General features: G+C 44.8%; 1 long non-coding RNA gene across 1 annotated transcript; it reads right to left on the reverse strand.

Moving 5' to 3' along the window:
* Positions 1–8,664: 8,664 nt before the first annotated feature.
* On the reverse strand, positions 8,665–22,371 carry LOC129478443 (uncharacterized). The gene is made up of 3 exons (XR_008656437.1): positions 22,304–22,371; positions 17,820–17,975; positions 8,665–8,969 (listed from the first exon to the last, which is right to left on the reverse strand). It is a non-coding gene; the product is annotated as an uncharacterized lncRNA (long non-coding RNA).
* Between the last annotated feature and the right edge of the window lie 2,733 nt (positions 22,372–25,104).

Raw genomic sequence — 25,104 nt, forward strand, 5'->3', positions numbered from 1 at the left:
ACCCCACGGTGCTGTATGTTTCCTGCTGTGTCTCCCAGCAGACTCTGCTCCACCACTGCCACCTGGGCAATTCGCAGGAAGTGCATCCAGACCACAGGCATTGGCAGCAGGGAGGCAGGCCCGGGGCAGAGACTACAGCCAAATCCTGATGTTGACATGCAAAGGATGCCACACCTCCAGGGACATCCAACAGGCAGCCAGTTCCAGGGGATGAAAATGCAGAGATCCTTTACCCGCCTCCACCCCCTCTCCAAGCAAAATTGCCCAGTGCTCCTTTGAAGAGTCCAAGGTTGCATCTAAAATGCTTCTGGAAATTACTGTTTGAGGTGTCACCCACCTCCCACATCCAGCCCCTCACAGGCACCTCAGTTGTGCAGGAAGGAGGAAGAGCTGGAGGAAAGATTAAATAGAAGGTGTTGGCGGGAGTATGGGGAAGACGAAATGACAGGAAGATAAACGGGGTCCTACACCAACAAGACCCACGGTTGGGGCTGGGTGACCATAGCCAGCCACTTGATGTCTCCGGCTCTGTTTAAAATAGAGACAGAGTGAAATCTTTCTTGTTGTGGCAACAAAGCGAGGGAGGCATGAAGAACCTCTGTGAATGTGATGAGCCCACTGAGGAGAGGCGAGACCACCAGGGCAGGCAGGGCTGTCCTCACCAGCTGGCCCCCTTGGGCCCAACACACCCCTGCCTGCCCTTCGGCCCCTGCCTGAGGGAAAGAGGAGACCCCAAGAGCAGCCAAAGACACTGGAAACGAAACAAAAATATCAAGACCAAAGCAGAATGGAGCAGTGGTGTGTGAGTCTACAGGGCCATCCTGAAGGGTGAGGCGGTCACTGACAGCGGGGGCACGGAGGCACAGCCGCAGTGTCAGATATCTGTGCCTTTGCCTCATCCTCTGTGAAGTGCCGATAAAACACATATTCAAAATGTGACTTCTGCCCTGTCAGTGACTCCCTAACCTGGGGAGGCAGGCTTCAAGATGCTTTCAGTCCCTGGGGATGTTTGCAGACAGAAGTAGAGAGACATTGTCCCTGGAAAGCCTTAATCATCTAGTTATTTGAATGTTTCCGAAAAGGCTTGTTTTCGTCTGAAATGACATAGCTGCCCCTATCGGTTTTGTCCACCCTGTATGTCCTGTTCCTTTCACTCTGGAAACACAACAAACGGTGCGTAAACAAACGTGGGCAGCTCTCTACGCAGTGTTCCTTGAGCCTGGTCCACACTGAGCAGCTCCCACAACTGATGCAGGGTCCGTAACTATGGATCCTGGACAACAGGTCACACGTTCCAGGAGGATTCTAGCAAGGTCTCCCCATACCCAAGCAGCCTGTGAGGCTAATGTTCAGATGAGAGGGCTCTGTGGGAGGCCACAGCCAGTGCTGTGGGAGACCCTTCCCAGGCACACAGGGCAGGACGGATCCATGGAGCCCACCATGTATGTTTCTTAGTATTCCAACCAGATCCCTCAGAAGTCAGATGCAGAGAACACAGAAATCAGCCTGTTTCACAGCACACTGATCCAGCTCTCTGCATAAGGCGGTGGTTTTCAGACAGGTGCATAAAGGGCTGTGGGAGTGGTTGCTAGAATGCAGATTCCCAGCCCCTCCTCCAGAGATTCAGACTTGGCAACTTTGGAGTGGGGCCGTCCTCATTCATTCCCGGCTCCACCACTGACCCGCGTGTTTCTGTGTAAACTCTGTGCACCTGAGGTCATCTGAATGAGGGGCACTGACTGAACATGAAGATACTAAGGGCCTTTTAAAAATCTATTTTCCAGGTACTGCGATGATTCAGTAATGTAGTATCTCAGGCCTGGTGCACAGTAGGTGGTCAGGGTGCATTGCTTTTGTTAGCGAGATGAGGTGTCACAGGCTTCTTGGATTCCAGGGATTCTTTCCTCTATCTGTCTACAACCGTCGTCCTTACCCTGGTTATTGGATTGATCCCATACATGGATTTTGGGAGAAATCCTGTTGAGACAGTGTCCTTGCAGTTTCTGTCTCTTAGCAACAAGCCTGGCCCTCTGCCCCTCCCTCACAGCGATGAGACCTAATCTGCCCTTTGCCCTGTCAGGCCACCATCAGGAAATAATTTCACAATTCTAGTGGGACAGCAGGGGCCCCTTCACGAGACAGTTATGTAATAGAGCTCGTATTTGCAAACAGCCTGCCTCCCTAGCTGACTTCAGCAGGAAAGGAATTTATAAAATGACATTAGAAAGCTTCTATCTCAGGAGGGCTCCAGGATCACATGAAGACGCTCTGGGCCCTGGTGACATAGGTGGCTCAAGTAAGGGACACTCCCCTTTGGCCTCTGCCACTGCTGCCCTTGAATTTCCTGCTCCCCTGCAGGAGTCAGGACTCTGCCTCCCAGGGTGTCAGGCAATCTGGACTGGCAGCTTGCAGGGATCATGTGGGGTATGTGCCCCAAGAAAAGTGGGGTGCTATTCCTAAAGAAAGGAGGCAGAGGTGCTGAGGCCACACACCCATACATATTTGCACACTCTCATACACATGCATGCACACACACACCCAATCATACACTCCCAATCACAGACACACTCATACACTAATGCACATACTCATATACACACAGTCGCTCACTCATACTCACACACATACCCATACACACTCATGCATATACTCTCACACATTCATGGTCAGACTCACATATACATACTCTTTTACATACGTTCACACACTCCCTTACACACTCACACACACACCTACACACTCATATTCATACACATGCATGCACACAGCCATATACAATCATACACACACTCACGGGCACATACTCATACTCACACAATCCCACATGCACACAAACATATATACAACATACCCATACACAAGAATGCATATGCTCTAACACTCACGCTCACACTCACATACACACTCACGTATACACAATGACACACACACACCCATATACACATTCCTCATACACACTAATACACACACCCTTATGTACCCTCACACACAATCACATATACACAAGCACACACATACACACACGCCACACACATATATACCCTTATACACACTTACACACATACACTTCCTCATAACTCACACATACCTGCTCACACACAGTCACAGATACATACACAGACACACCCCTGCACATATATACACACGGTCACACTCATGCCGTCTCCAGCCCTTGCTGTGCTCCAGCCCTGGGCACGGCTCAGGTGCAGGCTGCAGTGGAGCTCCATGCCTGGAAGCCAGTGGCTGAGGGCTGCATGGAGCTGACAGCGAGGCAGCCGCTAGAGCTGAGTGTGGCCCTTGTGAGGACCAGAGGTGCCACTCGTTTCCAGGGAAGGAGAAACAGAGAGTGGAGCAGGATGGATCTGCACCACCTGCTGGCTTTCAGTAGACAAAGTAGGTCACACGACTGAGAGACTGTTGAAAGTCCCTCTGGGAAGACAACAGTCGGAGACAGCACTTAACGGAGGAGGGGCCCTTGGGGCCCTGAGTGAGAGAGGAATTGCTGAGCAGGGAGGAAGCAGAGAGCCCAGCCCGCTTGGGACATTTGCAGGATTTTTGTAAGCTGGTTGTGAAAGTTGTCTATTGTTGAAAATTAAATTATACAAACTTACAACTAAACACATTATATTAAAACTTCCAGCTTGGTGCTGACCTTGACCCGGTGTGACATGTCAGCATCACTGCTCCTCCTCCCGACTCTGCCGTCAGTGAGGGAACTGGAATCACGGAAGTCAGCAAAGGCTACAAATTAGGACTTCTGTGCTCTTCTGGAGAGCCAGTGAGACTCCTCGATCAGCATAGCCCTGGCTGGAAGGCATATTATTGCAGGTTACCTTCAGCTGTTCCAGTCATTCCCATGGCCGGCTGGGGACCTAGGCTTTGGACTCCCAGCTCCCATCTCATCACTCATGGTCTGGATGGAGCCTGTTCTCATGTGGGATGGGGGCACTAACTCCCCTGCACTTCAGGCCTTCTCTGTGCAGGATCTGAGGGCTCCAGCATCCAGAGAAACCCCTCAGGCCAAGAGTCAGAGGCTATGGGTAGGGTACGGGCAGCTTCAGCTAAAAGGACCTTCTCCAGTTCAGCCTCCACCTTTCAATGCGCTTTCCCCCTTTTATCCCTTCTGTGTTCCTCCTGTGACCTGACACCATCCACAGGTACCATCCATTTACAGGGCTGTTCACATCCACTCACCCCTACTTCACACATGTGACCCAGCTGCCCATTGGCTCGGCTCCCTCCTGGCTGCCTCCTGCAGAGCCTTTTTCACGAAGGGAAATCTGTGCCCTGTGGTCACAGCAAAGCCAGACATCAGACGGTGCAGGTGGGATGGAAAGAATTGAGCTCAGAATTCTCTGGGGGGTTTACGGATCACAGTAGACCTAAGCACAAAGAAGCCAGCACTTTTCATCAACTTCGTATGCTTTTATGTCAAAATGGGCTCCAACTGAGCACACTCCCACATTTCACTTACAGACACACCAGCATTGTAAGAAGACAGCAGACAGCTAGTGACGGGCCAGGTGAAGGTGACACTCCTGGCAGCTCCAGCACTCCATGGCCACATCATGCCTCCTCTCATTGTCTCAGGACAAGCAGGGACCTGGCCAGGCTCAGTCTGCAGAGGTCAAGCACATCCTCTTTCAATGTATTTCTCTCTCATCTAAGAGCACAAGCTTAAGATCATTATTTGATTCAACCATGACTTTTCTTGCAGCCCGAGTGCAATGTGTTAACAAGCTCATTCCATTAACTTATTTTCTTCTTTTTACAAAGAAGTAAGTAGCCTAGGGAGAAAGAAAAAAAAAAGGATGCAGCACTTGACTCAGAGGAGCCACGCCGGGCTTTCTTCCAATGTAACTGCAGGTAGCACTTCGAGAAAATAAGGCCTTTAGAGAAATTTGCCTGAAACAAGTGATTCCAACTTCCCCTATTACAGACGTGGTTCTTGACTCTCTTGGCAGGTGAGTGAGTCAGATGGGCGAATTAATCAGATGGTGAACGCCCAAGACCCAGCTCCAAATTCAACAACACCAGTTGCCCTGAAACTATCATTACATGCCACAAACCCAAACAGGCCTGAACTCCATAACCCATTCCCTGGGCAGGCACCAGTGCCAGGCGGAAAGTTTCAGGGAGTCAGCCCGTCAGAATGTGACCTCCCTGAGTCCACACACACCCAGGCGCCTCAGACACAATCATCATTATTATAACAGCAGCAGCAACAAAGCCTGCCTCTATAGGCTCTCTCCCCCCTCCAAGCTTGGACACACATTAAATTATTAATGCTAACGAGGCCTCCCATGTTGCAGATGAGAAAACGGAGAGGTGGTGTTTTCTGAAGAGCAAATTGTCGATTGCGTTACAATGATTAGAAATTGAGGCTGATATACCCTGTGATTAGATTCTGCAGTGATTTTAATATTTGAAGAGTTAAACATCTTAATTTCAAGTTAGAGGCCACTGCTAAAATTCTATAAGGACTTACATGCATGTATTACTCACTATCAAACTCCACTTGGTCCCTGATTTCAGATTGCAAGAGATCAGACGTCTGTTTAAGTGATACATCTGCTTTTTTATAGCATTGTGATATGGCAAAATCTATAGTAATTTTAATTTATTGATATAAAGGGCAAACAATCACTAATGATTTCATTTTGACCGTGACTGTTATCAGTCATGCTGTTGTTGCCAAATATACCCAGGCATTGGCTATGCGCCTCTCCAGTCAGTACTCATTTCCTTTCTTCTCCCACATTCAGATCCAATCTTTCCATTTTCTACTTTGCCTTTCATTCTGTCTTTGTTTTGTCTTTTGACTTTCTAAGCTTGTATCCTTTAAAACCATTCTATATTCCATGGAAACAAGAACAGGTCTAAGCAGGAGATGCTGATGTGGGAATTCTGAAAGACACTTTTAAGCCTCTTCCACACTCTATCTTCTTGGTTCACAGAAACCTTTGTGAGTCTGGAAAGTGGTCACCGTCTCCCACAGGAAAACACTTACACACAAGGTCAGTGCTGGAACTCATAGGACCCCAAGGGGAGAGACATGGCTGCCTCGTACACCCAGAGGGCTGGATTGGGCTGCCCAGGCTGCAGACCCAGCCAAAGACTTCCATGCCCACATCAAACCCAGAAGCTCTGTCTCCCTCTGCATCTTAGCAGCCGTCCTGATGGGCCAAATACCATAGGCCCTTACTGTGTTTTCTGGGCACTGTGTCAGGCCCAGAGGTACACATCGGAGCCAGCTGCACATGCTGAGACTGAATTTCTTACCAGCCAGCTTAGTGGGACTTAGAAATTTGTTTGTCATTTAGAAAAATAATGTGACATTTCTTGCATTTGAGTACAATGGAATGTATTAACTAGGATCAAATTCAACTGCATAGAAATAGAGTGACCTGATAGCAGCTTAAAGAAGAGAGGGATTATTTTTGTCTCATATAAAGAAGTCCAGGCCTGGTAGCTCAAGCCTGTAATCCCAGCACTTTGGGAGGCTGAGGGGAGTGGATCACATAAGGTCAGGAGTTCAAGACCAGCCTGGCCAACATGGTGAAACCCCGTCTCTACTAATAATACAAAAAAGTTAGCCAGGTGTGGTGGCGGGTGCCTGTAATCCCAGCTACTTGGGAGGCTGAGGCAGGAGAATCACTTGAATCTGGGACGCAGAGATTGCAGTGAACCGAGATTGCACCATTGCATTCCAGCCTGGGTGACAAGAGCTAAACTCCATCTCCAAAAAAAAAAAAAAAACAGAAAAGAAAGAAAGAAGGAAATCCAAAGAAGGAAGTCCCAGGTTCCTTCTAAAGTTCTGTTTCACCATCCTCAGCGAGTTGCTTCTGACCTCAGGGCTACTTCATGGACTGCGAAGCCTAAACCATCATGTCTGCATTCCAGGCAGGAAGAAAGATAAAGGTGAGAGGACTAAGGGGAATGTGCGTTGCCCTTCCCTCTTTTAAGGTACTTTCCTGGAAGCCTCAGCCAACATCCGCTACTTAAATCTCAGTGGCCAGAATTTAGCACAGCCACAAGTGTCTGCAATGGGGGCTGAGAAATTTGAATTTTGTAGCTGGACTCATTGTTATTTCAATAAAACAAGGGTTCTGTGACTAAGGAAGAAAAAAGAGATAGGTACTAGATGGACAAATGACACTCTGCCCACAAAAAGTAAAATTAATGATTCATATGTGTACGTACAAGTCTGTTTGCCTCAGAAGAAAACCTCCTGACTTAGTGATGGATAGTTCTTCATTACCTTACTTTATTTTTATTTCAGAACTACTTGAATTATGGTGGTATTACAGAAAAGATTCATAACATTTACTTAGCTATTGATAGTGGAAATGACTTACACTACTCATCAAAAATATCTCCAGGATTCTATGTTCTCCTCAGTGAAGAGAAGTTGTCCTCTAAACTAGCACAGGGCCAGCAGCAGACAGCAAGACCAGAATACGTTTTGTATCGAATATAAAAAAGAAGATGCTTTCTATTCCTGACATGCTTTGAAGTTGTGTGTCAGTCCTATACTTAAACCGTGATAGGAGTAATATTCTGATTAAAAAATAGAATTGAGAAAAGGAAGTGAGGTTTTACTCATGTAGTTAGATAAGATTTCAAAGAGAAAAAAAGAGAAGAAAAATATTAAAGAGAATATTTTTGCCCAAGTGAATATTTAGAAGTGAAGTTAGTTTAACTATGACAGAGTAACAGGGGCTCAGGCATTGTGTCCTTGAGGGGGAAGGGAGCAGGGAGGTTGGGGGAAGCCCCCAGGCAGAGTGCTCCCCAGAGGGTTGGTGGTGGAAGGGAGCAGGAGGTGGTGTGAGCCACTGGGAAGGCTTGGCTGCCACCCTCTCACCTGGGAACAGCCAACCCTTCCTGGTGCTCCTAGAAAACAAAAGCCACAATCTCTTCCCATTTACAGAAAGGAAAAATCCAGGTGAGTTTGTATTCAACCAAATGCCTTTTGGCCAACATAAGGTCTTTGCATTAATTTTCTGGCATCTGATATGCCTTTGAAAATTCCCAAATACATTCAAGGAGAAGCTGTTTCTTCTCCTTGAGAAATTGTCCCCTGTACTCACACAAGAGTAGCTGTAGCTGAGGGCCTCTTCTTTGTCACTGGGGGCCATGGAAAGTATCTCCTCCTCACCCCCCATCACATAAGATCAGTAGGTGGTTGGACATTGCCTGGGGGCAGACATAGAAATTCACTTGCACAGCAGGCATGAGCAGGTGCCACGTAAGACGCAAGAGCCTCATTCCCATGTCTCACCCCATTAGCAGCTGCACCTAAAACCACCTTTCCTCTTGCATCGTGAGACTATCATTGCGACTTGGAGGTGGATTTTGGGGACTTGTTCTATTGGTTCACTAAAAGTCGTTTTATTGGGACAAACGCATACTCCCACAGAAACATCTTATTACTTCAGCACAAAACAGGAGAGTGGAAGAATAATGATATCAGAACAAAACAGGAGCAGCTAAAACTATGCTGAAGGGCCAGGAAGGATCAACTTCCTTTCAGATAAGTTTGTACTTATCTTTAAACAATCCTCATGTCATAATACAGGAGTGCAGCGGGTGGGGAAAGAGGTTGCCCGTAGCAAGTTCTACTCCTACCCAACCCTGATTAAGAGGCAAATAGTGCCCACACCGTAGGTCCAAATATTTTTAAGTTATCGATCAAACTTACAAACTGCTAAATAAAATATGTCCTTTTCTTCCACCTTGACAAATATGCCTTCCTAATGACTTGGACACCCAGAACTGAATCTAGAATTTTCTTTCCCACTGGAGGTGTCAGCACGGGAAGATCCAGTCCTCAGCTATCTGGAGGGGACAGTTTGGTGAGGGAGAATGGTCTAGAAGGTGACTGCAGGTTCTTCATAGGCCTCTTCCTTGGGTTCCATGGATGCCTCACTCAGTGGTCTCTCTTGCTGAGGTCTAGGGATGATACTGGCCTGGAAGATAGGATAATTGCAAGAAAGCCTGTGAGTAGCTGCCCAACCTGTTGTATATGCAAAAAACTGAATTCAGCCCACTCACCCATATCACCAAGGTTGGAGGAATCTCAAAACCCTCCACAAAAGTGATTTAGCTAGATGTTAAAGGATGGATAGACCTGAGAAGGAAGGCTTAGACCCCCAGGCAGGGAAGTGTTCGAGCAATCTGGCTACCACAGGCGTGGTGGGAAAGCATATTGGAATTCAGACTAGAAGATGGAAAAGGAAGGTTGGAAAACCTGGTGGAGAGCCAGGGTTGCTCAACTGTGGGAGTGTTTTGAGCTGAACTGCACCTCCTCCTAAGATACATATGTTGAAGTCCTAACCCCCAGTGCCTCAGAATGTAACCTTATTGGGAAATAGGGTTTTGCCAATGCAGTCAATTTAGAATGAGGTCCTTGGCAAGTGGGTTTGTCGGCAGCAGAGGCGGGGCGGGGGGAGGTGGGTGGGTGGTTAATCAAATATTACTAGTGTCTTTGTAAAAAACGGGAAATTCAGACACAAGGACAGACACAAACACGGAGAATGTCAAAGATAGAGGCAGAGGTCAAGGGGATGCGTTCACATGCCAAGGAACCCACAGGCTGCCAGCAAACCCCCAGAAGGGAGACCTGCGCAGGTTCTCTCTCACAGCCTCAGAAGGAACCCACCCTACCAATACCTTGATCTTAGACTTGCAGCTTCCAGAGCTGTGAGATGATGAATCTCCATGGTTTAAACCACCAGGCTGTGGCGCTCTGTCACAGCAACCCTAGCTGACTGACTCAGGGAGTTTGCCTGCGCTCCCAAAGCATGGAGAACCATGAGAGGGACACAGAGGCGACATGTGGAAGTCATTTTCTGGGATGATTCATATGGCAGGTGTGAACAAGTGGAGGGAGCATGGGTGGAGTCAGCAATGGTGTCTGGCTGGTCTCCTAGCGTCAGCAGTAGAAGGGTCCGTGGCTCCCTGCAGGTGGAGGGATGTGAAGGCCAGCCATGGCTGGGGTGGTTCCTGTCTGCTCATTGCCCTCCACCATGACCATTAGCAGCCTGGTAAAGAGCAGAGCTGGCAATGATGGTGTTTATAGCAAGCATAAGGCCTTGGCAATGCAGAGTGGCTCGCTGCACCAGCAGTATCACAGCCCCTGATCCCTTAGCCTACAATTGCCTTCTCTGTGGATGTGGTGATGGGAGTACCAAAAATCCTTCCATAAAGCAGGCCATTTAGGAGGGCCTCACATCTTCAATAGCACAGGATTAAGGGCTGTCTCACTGCAAGGTCAGTGCAATGAGAATGGAGTCTGGCAGAGAAAGGAGACACCACAATGACATCTTACCTAGACTTGCACTGTCACAGGCTTACCATGAGGGTTAAGGCTACTTGCCTCCACCCAATAAGCAAATAACTTGGGTTGACTCCCAGTGCCTGTTGGAAAATCAACTTGGTTCTCTGTCTTCACATGAATGTGGGTCCATCAAAGACTTTAAGAGGAGGGGGTTATGTGAGGATGGTTGGTATGAGGAGTTTGCAACACTCTCCTAAAGCCAGGGAAGAATCAGTAAGAATGGATTTCACAGCAAGAGCAACAGCAGCATTTGTCACGTCCCTGCCTAATGAGCGTCTCTGACCTCCATCACTGTAACAGGCATCTGATATGGCAGAAATTTGATAATGCCTTGGGAACATAGGACTGAACATCTCAGGGTTTGGAACAACCAAAATTTAATTCCAGCCCATGGAACATGACAATGCACGTCGGCAAGGCTCCCTGCTCATCCCTGCTGCTCAGAGGCCAGGCCAAAAGGCACCAGTTTGAATGCTGGCCATGTGGCAAGCCAAAGAGCTCTGTGTGACCTCACATTGAAAATCAAATGCACATCCTTGAGGTGCTCTCTGCTCCTAACTCATGACCACAATGAGTCTTGTGGCACCCCAACACCCAACAAAGCCAGAAATTGCTAGTCTTTGAGTCTTCCTCATGGAGAACAGAGGTCAGCAAGGTTTGGTGATCAACATGGACAACGTCCCCATAATCCTGCAAGATTGGCATTATCCTCTTATTTCACACATGAGGCTCAGAGGAGCTACGTGACTTGCTTGAGTGAACATTTAAACTCAGGCCAGTGGATTTTTTCAAGTGTATCTTTTCATTCTAATTTGCTTCTCTCTCTCTCTCTCTCTATCTCTTTCTCTCTCTCTCTCTCTCTCTCTCTCTCTTTCTCTCTCTATCTCTCTCTCTCTCTCTCACACACACACACACACACTTCATACATATACCCATATATTCTCATTTTCTTTCCTTTTCATTGTGTTTGGGCAAAACAGGATTCCTAAGCTTTAGATGGGTCTCATTCCTCTGGAGGTTGCTCTGTACTGAGATGTGCATCTTTACAAATTGAAACTGATCTTGAAATACTCAAAATACTGAACTCAAAATAGCTCAGTTCAAAGCTCTGTCAACATAAGAAAAAATAAGAAGACTCTAATTTTGCCCCATATCTGGGAGTGCCATAATTTTGTGTAGCATCAAAAAAATTCAGAGTGAAAATAGAACAAGTCTTAACCCTTGCAAATGTTCACTCTTTGTACAGTAAAAAGCTTGTGGCTTGGTTCTTTGGGCAATTATGTCATTCCCCACAGGACTGACTGTCTGGTTCAAGTGCTGTTTTAAAACTGAGCCTTTAGTAGATGTAAGCAGGTTTTAATTTCAAGGTAGCAAATTGTTAGGAATGATGAAATCCAAGCTAGCGTATGAAATATTAGGAGTATTTGTGCTTTAACGTGTATAGCTCCATTGTCAAGGAACCAAAGGCAGTGAGGGAGGATGACTCAGAAAATACATATTCTGAATAATCCTGACATCAGAGAGAGCTAACAGGAAAATGCCTTTGATTACTCAAAGACAATTTGGGAAAATATCAGCTGTCTATTCTTGCCAGAATTGCAAAGGACTTTCAAAAGATCCTTTTGGGTGGAGTGGTATGAAGGGAAACAAAATCAGGGTGGGATGGTGAGTGAAGCTCTTCTAAGAAGCGTTGCTGCAAAATGTCAGAGAGATGAAAAACTAGTGAAGGGGAAGGTGGGGTTGAGACAGGAGGTTTTCTTTTGTTGTTGGTGGTGTTGTTGTTTTTTAATGAGTAATTTAGATCTTGTATTTTATGACTTCAAGTGAAATGTGGAAACCTCACTTCCATTTAGGTCTCTTTATGGTCCCATTTTTAAATATCATCTTGAGTATCAGATAGTGTTATGTTGGTTTGACTCATTAAATATGGTATCTAAAACTCACAGACAAAAGCCTAGTCTCGTTTGTGTCTCCGTCTACCTGCCTTTTCCATCGTTCCTTCCTCCTTTCTGAAAACTCCAAGATTCTTCCTTTCAGGTTTTCCTTTCTGTTTGAAGAGCTACCTTTAGCAATCATTTGGGATAGGTCTTTTAGGGACAATATTTTTTAGTTGTCCTTTATAGGAAAACGTCTTTATTTTCCTGAAGGATAATTTCAGTGGGTTTAGATTTCATTGTTGACAATCCTTTTCTTTCAGCCCTTGAAAAATGCTGTACCACTTTCTTCTGGCCTCTGTGGTTTCTGATGAGAAATCTGCTGTCATTTGAGTGGGTGTTTTCCTACAAGTGATGTGTCATTTCTCTCTCTCTCTGCTTTTAACAGTTTCTTCTGTGTCTTTGGATTTCAAAAGTGTAATTATGACATGTCTTGGCCTGGATTTCTTTAGGTGTATTCTATTTGGGATTTGTTCAAAAAGCTGAACAAAATATGTAAACAAAGAAAGAGTATTCAAAGACATAACAGCAGAAAACTCCCCAAATTTGGCAAAATATATAAACCTTTGTTTATATAAACAAAATATATAAACCTTATGTCTCTGAATACTCTTTCAGCCTCATGGTCTCCTCTCCTTCTGAGACTCCCAAAATATGAATGTTGGATCTTCTGTCAGAGTCCCACAGCTTCCTGAGGCTCTCTTCGTTTTCTTTGTTTTAATCTATTTTCTTTCTGTCGTTCAGATGAAGTAAGTTCTATTTCTCTGTCTTCAAGACCACTGCCTGACACACTGGCAGACTGCAATTGGGGGAACCTGAATAGGATTGGTCTGTAGAATCACTGCTCATTTGAGGTTTATAGTCATGATTTAAGATGAAACCAGTCAGTCTGGTTGAGTGATTGATAGTTTTAAAATCAAGTTCTGCTTGGACACAGACAGAAGGAAGAAAGGTACTTACACTAAAGCAGGTTAGGGTTTGGCAGGGAATTCTACTCGAGTAGAGGGCATCAGGAAGTTGATTATAATGACAGTCCACAGAGGGAGTGAATGGATTGTCAAATGGAAGATCTCAGTGAAGTTCAAATTGCCTTGGAATTGAAAGAATAGGAGGCAACACTCATGTTTTCAATGCTCAGAGTTCAGATCTTATATATCAGTGAGCCTAAGATCCCAGATATGATGGAGGAGTGACTGGTGGAAGTGGGAGGGAGGGGAATATAGATGAAGAGAAAGCAGTGGCAGAGGAGTAGATATCTGGCCGACCACAAGACCACCAATATAATTTATCTTCCAAATGGGGAGGCCTGAGAATGAAAGTGGTGCCGAGGATAATTACTGCAGGACAATAGGCCTAAGCCGGGACACTGCAAGAGAAACCATGACATATGGCCACCCTAGGCATCCATGAGGTTGGAAACAACAGTATAGATGATGATCAGAATGTAGATCATGATCAGGATGGAGTGTGCACAAAGCTGTGGCTGGATCTAGTGTGTGAAATGACTGAGAAGGAACAAGTAAGGAGACAGTGGCAATGACCAGGGCAGGGGATGGCAGAGGCCAGTGAGACACATCCTTGAGCATCAGAGACTTCTGGTTAGGAGAGAGGGAGAATAAAGGTTTGGAAGGAGCATAAGAAAGAGGAGAAACCAACTCCACTTCCTGATCCTGATATAGGCAGTGTGTGAGAAAAAAACCCTACGTCTCCAGTGACAGGGTGTTCCCAGAGAACAGCCAGGTGTCAAAAGGTGAGAGCAAAGATCAGAGAAGAACTTGATGGGACACAGGGCAGAATCCTGGAGACATGCACTGTACTCAGGCTGGCCAGAAGATGGAGGTGGAGGGGAGGGATGCGCCATAGGGTCAGATGAGAACTTGCACAGGACTTGGGGGCATGACATTTGGAGTAGCACCCTCGGATGTCTACTGGGGATGGATGTAGATGGGGATAAGGCATGTGGGCCACAGACAGGATTGATCAGTCTGAATGCTGAGCTCAGTCATGTGGCTCCTATCACGCTGAGGAGGAGCAAGGTGGTGTCCACCAGGAGAGCCCATGCTGTTGTGAAGGCTCAGGGTGATGGGTTCCAGAGTAATCCTGGCCTTCTTCGTGCCATCTATTAACTCAGCATTTTTCCTTAAATCCTAAAGGGAAGCTACTTGGGAGTCTGAGGAGGGAGGAACACTTGTGTCCAGGAGGTTGAGGCTGACGTGAACACTGATAGCGCCAGTATACTCCAGCCTGGGCAACACGGCAAAACCTTGTCTCAATAATAATAATAATAATTATTATTATTCTAAGGTAATGCTCAGTTTCTGTTTTGTTCTCTAGGCATATTTTGGTTTACCTTTAAGTGAGCTATGGTATCAAACACGTCCTCCTTGCCCTCAGACTTAATTTTCTTAGAATTTGTGGATTTAAGACTCACCTGTTACAGCAATATAACCAAAAAACAAACTTTAAGTAAGTCTACAGGATGCTATTTGTCTGGCTGGCTGAATAAACCTAAGTGTTCTGAGAAACCTTTCCATCACCACCAAGCATGGAACTGCTACGGAGAAACTGCAAGATGGGAAAGTGTTCATTAACAAGAATTTAGCATGTCAGGCTGCACGATATAAAGGAATATTGATGTCTTCTGTCGAGTGCATCTCCCAAGAGAAATCAGAATAAATAAAACCGTCTCTTACTGGCTCCAGATAAAAATTTCCTGATTTCCCAAATCACATTTGAAGGGAACAAGGCAGGGTAAATTCTGTTGGTCCCCATAATGTGGTCAGGACTTGGTGAGCAGACGGAAGGAAGGGGATGCAGTTTCCAGGAGCTGCTCCTCCCTGGCGTCTGGCCTGTGTGAATGGCAGCCTCTCAGACAATGGTTGTGAATGAACCTAGTTTAGGATGCTGGTCTCAAAACAAATCACTTTCTACCTGCCCGTGCTTCCTAAGTCATTGAAGACAGTTATTATCAGACAGATTCCTAAATCCTGAGTGTTCTTCTTCTAACCTTGTGGAAAAAGTTATAAAACTGGAACCTCTAAATATTTAAGAACAACAAGAGTTATTTTAGCTGACTGTTTGAATTTTTCTTCGTGTTTATTTAATTTTTAAAAAGCCCTCCATCGTTGCCCTGTTAGTTGCTCCTACCTCCTAAGCCTGCTCAGTCTTTGTGACAGCTGATGATGCATTGTCCCTACAGACAGTTTAGTTAGCAATTGCAGCTTGTAAATGGCACTCATTCTTCCAAATACTTCAGTCGTCTAGCCATATACACCAGCATCATTCTACAGCACATGAATGAAGTTATGGCAATTCTAAAGGTGCCTGTTACCTGGGCATCCACTTCAACACCCACGTGATCCTAATGCTCTGCAGTGTCAGGCACTGGGAATTCAGAGATGGAATACACAGCCTCCATTCCCACCATCTGGTGAAGGCGCACACCTGCTTTGTGGTCCCTGTCCTTAGTGTCTTTCTGGGACCCAATTTTAATGACCACATGAAATCTCATAGCTTGTCTATCTAATTTCCAATGTTCCCCTATTTAAACTGCAGTCTAGCTACACTTATCTGCGTATATGGCTCCATCTCTGTTGTATTTCATCTATCCAACCCTTTTGTATAAGAAGGCAGGATATGAATGAATTCAATGTAAACAGATACTTCCAATACAACTTGATAGCTGCTATAATAAATGAATGCCTGGAGAGATTTCAGAATCCTGGGGACTTGCACTGGACTCAGGCTGGAGATAAGGGAATGTCTTCCCTAAGGATTTATATAAATGAAGAATAGGGTGTAAAGGGTCAGCTCTTGAAGACATGCTTTCATGTTGCAGTAGCTGGGAGCACTTCTGTATGGGTCATGCATACGGCCGAGGTAAGCAAATGGCAAGGTGGGAGTCTGGATTGGAGGACAGATCTCTGATCACAATCAGCCCTAAATGCCATTGCTAGAAAATATAAATATTGTCCAATGGTGGAGGGCAGTCATTGAAAAGATGCCATGCAGAAGGGTGGCATCATCAGATCTGCACCTTGGGAAGATCCTTGACGTCGAAGGTGAAAGGAAAAAGAGAACGATTCATTTGCTATTGCAGAAATCACTTAAGAATTCATGCTGTACTTCCGCTGCAGGTAGTGGTAGGGTAGGTAATTGGGACCATCCCCAGTTGGGATTGGGATCCCACTCCAAGGAATGCACCCTAGGTTTCTCAGACACATACCAGGGAGTGGAACTGCAGTGCGTCCTGAAGGCAGTGGTGTTACGATCCACTTTTAACTAGGAACCACCTAGTGTCCCCCAAGTGACAAATGGGAAAAAAGCATGCTCTGTATTAATGCCATGGAACCCTACACAACAACGACTATGCTTTGCTGCATAGATGAATCTCAAACTCATAACTGTGAATGAAAACAGAAAATGAAATGAAAATCAAGGACGAGAATACATACAGAGAGGGAAATTCAGGGCACATGTGTGAGAGAGGAAACTAGGAGAAAAGTAAGGAAGTGATCACTCTTAACCTGGTCTAGGGATTGCCTTCAGAAGGAGGAAGAGGATGTTACCCAGCAGAGAAAACTCTGAACCTTCCAGAATTCGAGGAACGTTCTTTTGCTTGACCTGAGGACTGGTTACTTGGCTGTTTCTGATATACTATGAGGTTGGTTCAAAAAACAAAAACAAAAACAAACAAACAAACAAAAAACATGATTTTACATTTGCACCAACCTAATATATATGTGAATTTTGTGCTATTTTCTTGAGTGCTGTATGTCATCATTATTGTAAATGGTTTTTTAAAATGTGAATGGTAAGAAAGGGTGGGAACCTGTAATAAAGTAATAAAGTGAGATATTTTAGAAGAGAATCCGTAGGGTTGGATGAGTGACTGATGGAATCGAGAGGCACCTAGAATCACCCCGATGTGTGTTGTTGGCCAGCAGGTGGGATGGTGGCTTTCCTCACCACATATGAGTTATGTGTGTAAAGGGTCAGCTTTAGGAGCAAGTCTAGTGGACTCAAACAGAGGAAATCATGAGTTAGGTTTTAGACTTGTCTAGATCCAGATGCTCAGGTCTACTAAGAAATTGGATACTGGCCTAGGGCTTGAAACAAAAGTATGGTTATGAATTTTCGATTTGAGGGGCATCAGCATTGGCAATCAACATAAGACATCAAGAATGCAAATGGCTAAAAAGTGTGTGTGTGTGTGTCTAGATTTGTTAATAGAAAAAATACATAAAATCAACATAAAAAGCTCTTGAAGAACTTCTGGAGTCTAAACTTCTAGTTTGTAGTTGAATGGTGGAGACAAAAACAGTATATTACAGAGCTAGAAATAAAGGATCAGAGTGAAAGAGGAGAACAAAATAGCTGCTTTTGAAGGTCCCTAAACAGAAGGAGAGGGGAGGGGAGGTACCTATGAAGGGGCATGAGTTCTCAGGAGAGTTCTTTCTGGTCTGTCTTTAGCTATGGCAGATGCTGTTACTACTGGGCAGAGAAGATAATGATGCAGAAGGGGCAGGAAAAGATGGAATCCAAACCTCAAGTGTTGGCGCTCCTCTTGAATAGGGAGAGAAACACCCTCTTACTGCAGAGAGAGGAACAGCAGCTGGGACAGCCCATGCAAGAACAGGAAACGGATCCTAAATTTTTCTGGCTGATTTTAGATGGCTGCAGAAGCACAGAACGTAGAAGTCCTAGGAGATAAAATCAACAACTTAAACGACCTTGAGCAACTTCACCCCCTTCCAATCTCAAGTCTGTGTACTTCCAACATTACAATTTATGCGAATTGCCACTTTGTAAGGGAAATGAATATTTGGGAAAAGAAATAGTGTAGCATCCATGGCGACCTAATTGGTGTTTCTAAAATCCAAATAATTTAAGTTTCGCAAAACACTAGTGTGGTCAAAGAACAAGTATGCACAGTAAAAAGCAGCAGATTTCATTTTAAATGTGAAATATTGAAAGAAGAAATGAGCAGCATTGCATCTGCTCTTTCTTTTTTTGTTTTTCCTTCCTTCCTTCCTTCTTTCCTTCCTTCCTTCTTTCCTTCCTTCCTTCCTTCCTTCCTTCCTCCCTCCCTTCCTTCCTCCCTTCCTTCCTCCCTTCCTCCCTCCCTGCCTTCCTTTGTCTTCCTTTCTTCATTTTTCACTTCTTTTCTTTTTTTATTTAGAAAGCATGCATTGTTTCAAATTTTCCCTTGAAGTCTATTCTCAGGTTTGCAGTTGACATGTACAGAAAAAGGAATTGATAACCTCATGAGAAAATGGAAAAAGAAAACAGATGCTTATTACTGTCTCACAGCATTGCTGTCCCCAAATTAATTAGACCAGGAAGCTTGTAGGCTGACAGCTTATCTACCTTTTAATTCTGACCAGAGCAAGACTGAAATTCCTTTGAGAGAACAGGGGCGAAGGTGCCACTGAATGTATTACGAATGACCCGCCATTTGATGTGTTACCAAAATCACTGTCAATTTTTTATTCACCTTGGATGAATTGTATTGCAGACAAGACACATACATTTAATTACTGGAAGTTTGGAATCTAGGGATAAATTTTCATGCATTCATTTGCCATGATTTTGAAAAACAAAAACAAAGCAAAAACTCTAGTACTAAAAACAGTTTAGAAACCAAAATGAATCACGTTTTCAGAAAACAGACCCACTGGATGGTAGAATTAAAGGTAATTTAAATTTGCTTCTTTATGCTTTTGATTATTATATGATTTTCTTTTTCAGCAAGTATCATTACTTCTATAATGGAAAGAAAGAAAAAGAAAGCAGCTACAGTAGCCACGTTCTGGATTGCCTTCCACTCAACCAACCCAGTCAGATGCCCCACTGGTCCTCTGAGATGCTTGCGCACCTGTGTTCCAGCTAGCTGGGCTGCTGTTGTCCTATCCTCGTAGAGCTCCAGGATGCTGACATGCACCTACTTTGTTGGACTCACAGGCATGGACTTCAGCAGCTGAATGGTGTGCTTAGTTTGAAGGATATTAGCACAGAGGTGCACAGCAGGCAGAAGGGCCCCGCACACAGCCAGATCCTCCTGCCAGCTGAGGACACCAGACGAGTTGGCAAGAAAGCCCACGCCACATCTAAAGCCGTAATAGTGCCAGGACGATGTTCCCCAGGACTCGCCAGCTGCCCTTCCTACATCTGGCTGGAGCATCGCAAACACTTATCTGAACATATCCAGCTTACGTGGGTGAAGGACTTGAAGGACCATGCTAACAGCACTCACAGTCTGGGTATATTTCCACATCAATACCCAGGAAGCCCCCAATTTAGGCTTCCCAAGAGCTGGTTGTGCTTTTGCTAAACGCACTTATGCTGCTTCTACTTGGTATTGGTATTAATTCAGATAAGCCAATAATAGTGGTAATAAATACTGAATGAGTGCTTACGGCATGCAAGGCTAGCAAAATTCATTTAATGCTCATAACAATTCTACTATGTATGTACTATTATTGCTTTTTTTTCAGATGTAGCACATCTGAAAGTAACACGCCTAAATTCCCATGGAGTGCCAGGTTCAGAACCCAAGTGATCTGGTTTGAGTTTCCCCCTGAAACACCATGAAGAACAGAATTAAAGCAGTTGGGCTGTGTTGTATTTTTCCTTCTATTATGGGAGGGTGAAGGGATGGTCCTAGAGGAAATAAATTAAGGCATAATTCTGGGCTTTGGGGCAAAAAGACTAATAATATTTGCTTGGAGAATAGCTATCTGTGGAGTACTTCAAGCAAGATATCCATGACTTACAACTGCTTGTGTAATCAATTTACATCCATGCAGTATGGCTCCTGGGCAGAGGTCACACAGGACTCCCTTCTAGAGAGTATCCAATGAACTCATAACTTACTTTTCTCCCCGTTATGTACTACAATTGTTTTTGCATCTCCTGCAGCTTCCTGTTAGTTCTCTTAGTCTTCTCACCATTCAGGTGAACAGTTCAGCAAATGCCTGTCTTCACTGCCCCCCTCCTTCACACCCTGCTCTCTGCAAATCCTGTCCCCATCCCCTGTCCCCATCCCCCCAGTCCTTAGGTCCAAAGTCTGTTTTTAGGTCTGTGAGATTTCTGAATGCTCTACTGGCTTCTGGGCCTCTCCACAGCCTGCTTCTGTCCAAGATGGTGATGTTCTCGGCCTCTTGCCCCATCTGCCAAATTGGGCAGATGTTCCAAAGTAACAAGCAGCCCATCAAAGCTCCTCTTCATGCCATGCACTCCTCTCGAATGTGGGCTCTGAGGAAGTGGCTCCTGTGAGCTGCCTCTATGGCTCTTCAGGGCATTTCAACAGCTTCTTACATTTTATCTGGCTTTTTCAGTGGCTCTGGGCAAGAACATTGGTCTGCTACAAACTAGTTCATGGCATTCAGAAGCAGAACTGCTATATTTCAGTTTGGAAAAACAAAAATAAAAAAGAAGTGACTTATCTACTGTAGTACTTCTACATGTTTTAGGTTCCACAAACGCAAATGCATTTCATTTTCAGTTTGAGTTTTTTGTTGATACAAGGTTATTGTTCTTGTTTTTAAAAACTCACACTCTGCAAGGGCCAAGGGCCTGGTTAGGAAGGTGGCCGCAGTGGAAAGAGAAGGAATTGCTTGGGAATTCTGCCAGCAAAACCATTCAGAGTGGTTTTGTCAGAGACAGCTTTGAGTTACTGGGGCTAGAGGTGGGGAGGTGAGGAGGAGGCAGACACGGGGATATTAACGGGGCACCCTCTCAGCCCTGCTACAGACAGAGGCCAATAGCCTGGGAGCAGCTCTTTAGAGGGGATCTATCAATGGCTCTGGCCAGGGTTTCAGCCCATAGCTCAGATATAGGTGGTGAGAGATCAGTACGAGCAAAATCCCATCAAACTTGCTCAGAAGTTATATTAAAGCAGAGCCAAATCAAGGCTTAAGTGTAAGAGTACACTTGCAGCTTGTACATTACAGAGGCATAATCATTAACTGGTCAGACATTATCTTCTTTTCTGAGACAGTCTCCCTCTGTCACCCAGGCTGGAGTGCAGTGGCGCAATCACGACTCACTGCAGCCTCGACCTCCCGGGCTCAAGTGATCCTCCCACTTCAGCCTTCTGAGTAGCTGAGACTATAGGCATGTGCCACCACGCCCAACTAGACAATATTTTATGTGTAGGAAAAGGCAAGGCCTAGGATCATGTGTGTTTTGACTATAGGAATGTAGGGACTCAGGTGAGAGACATGGAGGGGCTCTGTGCTCTATTCTGTTTTGTCTTCAAAGCATCCCACCAGACAGCTCCACGTTGTCACAGTGTCAGGGGCTTTGTGGAATTATGCTGGCCAGCAGAAATGAGCAAATGTGGCTTCTCACCTCTGCTACTGTGTCTCGCAGTGAACAAGGTGGCCATGTCCCTCTCTGAAGCCTGCCCGGATGGACTCCACACCCGACCGGACTCCAAGCCTGACCAGCGCCTAGAGATTGGGGGCAGCTGCTGGGGTTCGCCACTCCAGAGCTCAGTGCTCTTTATGCTTTTGCTGCTGGGCTCTTGTGTGTATTTTTGAGGCGTCACATTTTATCCACATCTTCATGAATTTCTCATAGGAGGAGGGGGGCTCATGTGAGCTCCTAGTGCCCTGTGGTTACTGGAAAGTGAAGCCCTAACAGCCACCTTCCTCTGCCTCCACCTATTTGAGATCTCAGTAAGATTGGCAGTGTCTCTACACTGGGAACCTCACCTTCCATTTGATTGATATTTTTGAAGGATAAAGAGAAAAGGAGAAGACTGTAATACATGAGTGAGGATGTGTGCATATGTGTGTGTGTGAGAGAGAGAGACTAACTAAATCCTAAGTGTCCAGGGAAAAGCCTAATGCTGGAAAAACAGAGTAATGAAGCTGAGTTCCCCCTCTTTCTCAGCAGCTTCATTGATTTACAGTTGACATACCATAAAGTTCACCTTTGTAAAGTGTATGGTTCAACCGTTTTGAGTATATTTACAAAGCTGTGCAAGTATCACTGCTCTCTAATTTTAGAACAATTTCATTACCTTGTACCCAGAAGAAACCTCGTACCCATTAGCAGTGGCTCCTCCTTCCTCTGCACTTTGCCTCCTCCAGCCCCAGCAATGCCTACTCCACTGTCTGTGAATTTGACTCCCCTTGTACTTCATAGAAGTGGCTTTTGTGACTAGCTTCTCTCACTTTTTGGCTATGATGACTAATGTTTCTATTAATATCCATTTACAGGATTTTGCATGGATGTGTGTTTTAATTTCTCTTGCATGTATACCTAGCAGTGGAATTGCTGAGTCATATGGTTACTGTGTTTAACACTGTGAGGATCTAACCAACTGTTTTCTAAACAAAGTGGCTTTTTTAAAAAAAATTAATTTTATTTTTATTTTAAGTTCTGGGATACATGTGCAGGACATGCAGCTTTGTTACACAGGTAAACGTGTGCCGTTTATCCTGATGCTCTTCCTCCACCTGCCCCTAACCACAGACCCCAGTGTGTGTTGTTCCCCTCCCTGTGTCCATGTGTTCTCATTGTTCAGCTCTCAGTTATAAGTAGAATATGCTGTGTTTGGTTTTCTGTTCCTGTGTTAATTTGTTGAGAATGGCTTCCAGCTCCATCCATGTCCTTGCAAAGGATATGATCTCGTTCCTTTTTATGGCTGCATAGTATTTCATGGTGTATATGTACTGGCTTTGTATTTTAAGGACTGTTTGAGATTGCACCCCATCATGCACTGCTGGTGCATGTGAATGTGAAGTAATACAGCTGCTTTAGAAAACAGCCTACCAGCCCCTCAAATGGTTAGACATAGAGTTACCACATGACCAAGCAATACTACACCTATGTATATACGCAGGAGAAGTTAGAACGCGTATCCCCACAAAAATGTGTGCACAAAGGTTCAAAGGGATATTGTTCACAATTGTGAACAAGTAGAAAGCATCCAATGTTCATCAACTGATGAATGAATAAGCAAAAGGTGATAGATCCACACAATGGGATATTATTTGGCAAGAAAAAGGGGTGAAGATGCTACAGCATGGATGATCCTTAAAAACATTCTGCTAAGTTGAAGAAGCCAGTCATCAAAGACCACATGTTGTATGAAACTATTTCAGGAAAATCTCCAGAAGAGGCAAATTCCTAGAATCCAAAGGTGGAAGAGTGATTGTCTAGGGCTGAGGTGGGAAAGAGGGGGAGGATTCTTTGTTTTGACATAATGCAAATGTTCTCAAGTGAACTGTAATGATGGACACACAACTCTATGAATACATTAAAAGCCATTAAATTGCACACTTGAAATGAGTGAATTGTATGGTGTGTAAATTATATCATAAACACACGGAAAAAAAAAACAACAAAAAACCCTCCTGTTCAGTACCCTATATCCTGAATGCTGTCACGCTTATGTGAATGAACCATCCTGGATGGAAACATTCTCTCTTCCCTCTTTCACATGGGTTGAGTCACATGGGGAACTTGCTTTCTCTACCCTAGCAGAGAATTGCTTTTTAACCAGCATTTAGCATTGTTGGCTAACTTTGAAGATAAATCCAGTTTATCCTGCATGTAAGAAAAATTGACTATTGCCAAGGCCAAGTTTGAGAGAACAAAACTATTTCTGACTGAAGCCCTCTCAAGCATATGCCAGCCCAGCTATACTGGGGGCCTGCCTTAATCTTCCCCACTGTGAGGCAGACAGTGTGAGTACCTGTGCCTGCCTGTAGGTGGCTGGCTGAGATGGGGCAAAGGAATGGGAGGAAACTCCAGGGTGATGGACCACTAGGACCCTCACTGCCACAACACAGGACATCAAGTCCCTGTCACTGCCAGGTGCAAGAGTGAAAGCCGAGTGGAGGAGCTGATGGAAAGGAGGTGTTGGCTGGGGGCTTCTCGGTTCTCTGCTTACTGCTGCAACACAAAATTCTGGAGATGAAGACACTCCCATTCTCAGCCACTGACTTTGCTAATGAAGTAATCAAGGCCCTGAGAGTTGACCTGAGGTCCCAGGTGGTAATACGACTGACACTCACAACGTGCTGTATTCCAAAGAGCGGGTGACAAAGCGGGTGTCCTGAAACACCAGCAAGTTTCCCAAGGGTTTCTTTTTAACTCTGAACATAAGAGGTCTATATCTTTCTCTCCAGATTAAAGGGATATAATAGAGAGTTCAGAAATAAACTCATCCACCTATGGTTAATTGATTTTCAACAAGGATGCCAAGCGCATCCTTATTCAATGAGTAAAGAATATTCTCTTCAAAAGATGGTGCTGGGACAACAGATAATCCACATGCAGAAGATGTACAAAAATTAACTCCAAATGAATCAGCAGCCTAAACAGAACAGCTAAAACCATAAAACTCTTAGAAGAAAACATAAACATAGGATGATTATTTTTGCTAAATATCTCTACAAGGAAGTCATAAAATCTGAAATGACTGAGAGTTAGTGGCCAGGCCAGATCAAAAATAATTTTTGACAGCTTTGTTGAGATATAATTCACATACCAAACAGTTCACCCAGGTAAAGTGTCAGTCAGTGGTTTTGGTATAGTACATTATTAATTTTCAGAACTGTGATAAAATAAAATATAACATGTGCTATTTTTAGCCATTGTAAGTGTACAAGTCAGTGACATTAATTATATGCCCACCATTGTGCAATCCTCACCACTGTCTATTTCCAAAAGTTTTTCATCACTCCAAACAGAAACTCTGTAACCATGAAGCAATAACTCCCCATTCTCTCCTCTTCTCAGCCCCTAGTAACCTCGAATCTAATTTCTGTCTCTATGAATTTGCCTATTCTAGATGGTCCATATAAATGAAAT

The sequence above is a fragment of the Symphalangus syndactylus genome, chromosome 3 (genome assembly GCF_028878055.3).
Source record: "Symphalangus syndactylus isolate Jambi chromosome 3, NHGRI_mSymSyn1-v2.1_pri, whole genome shotgun sequence".
NCBI classification, from domain to species: Eukaryota; Metazoa; Chordata; class Mammalia; order Primates; family Hylobatidae; genus Symphalangus; species Symphalangus syndactylus.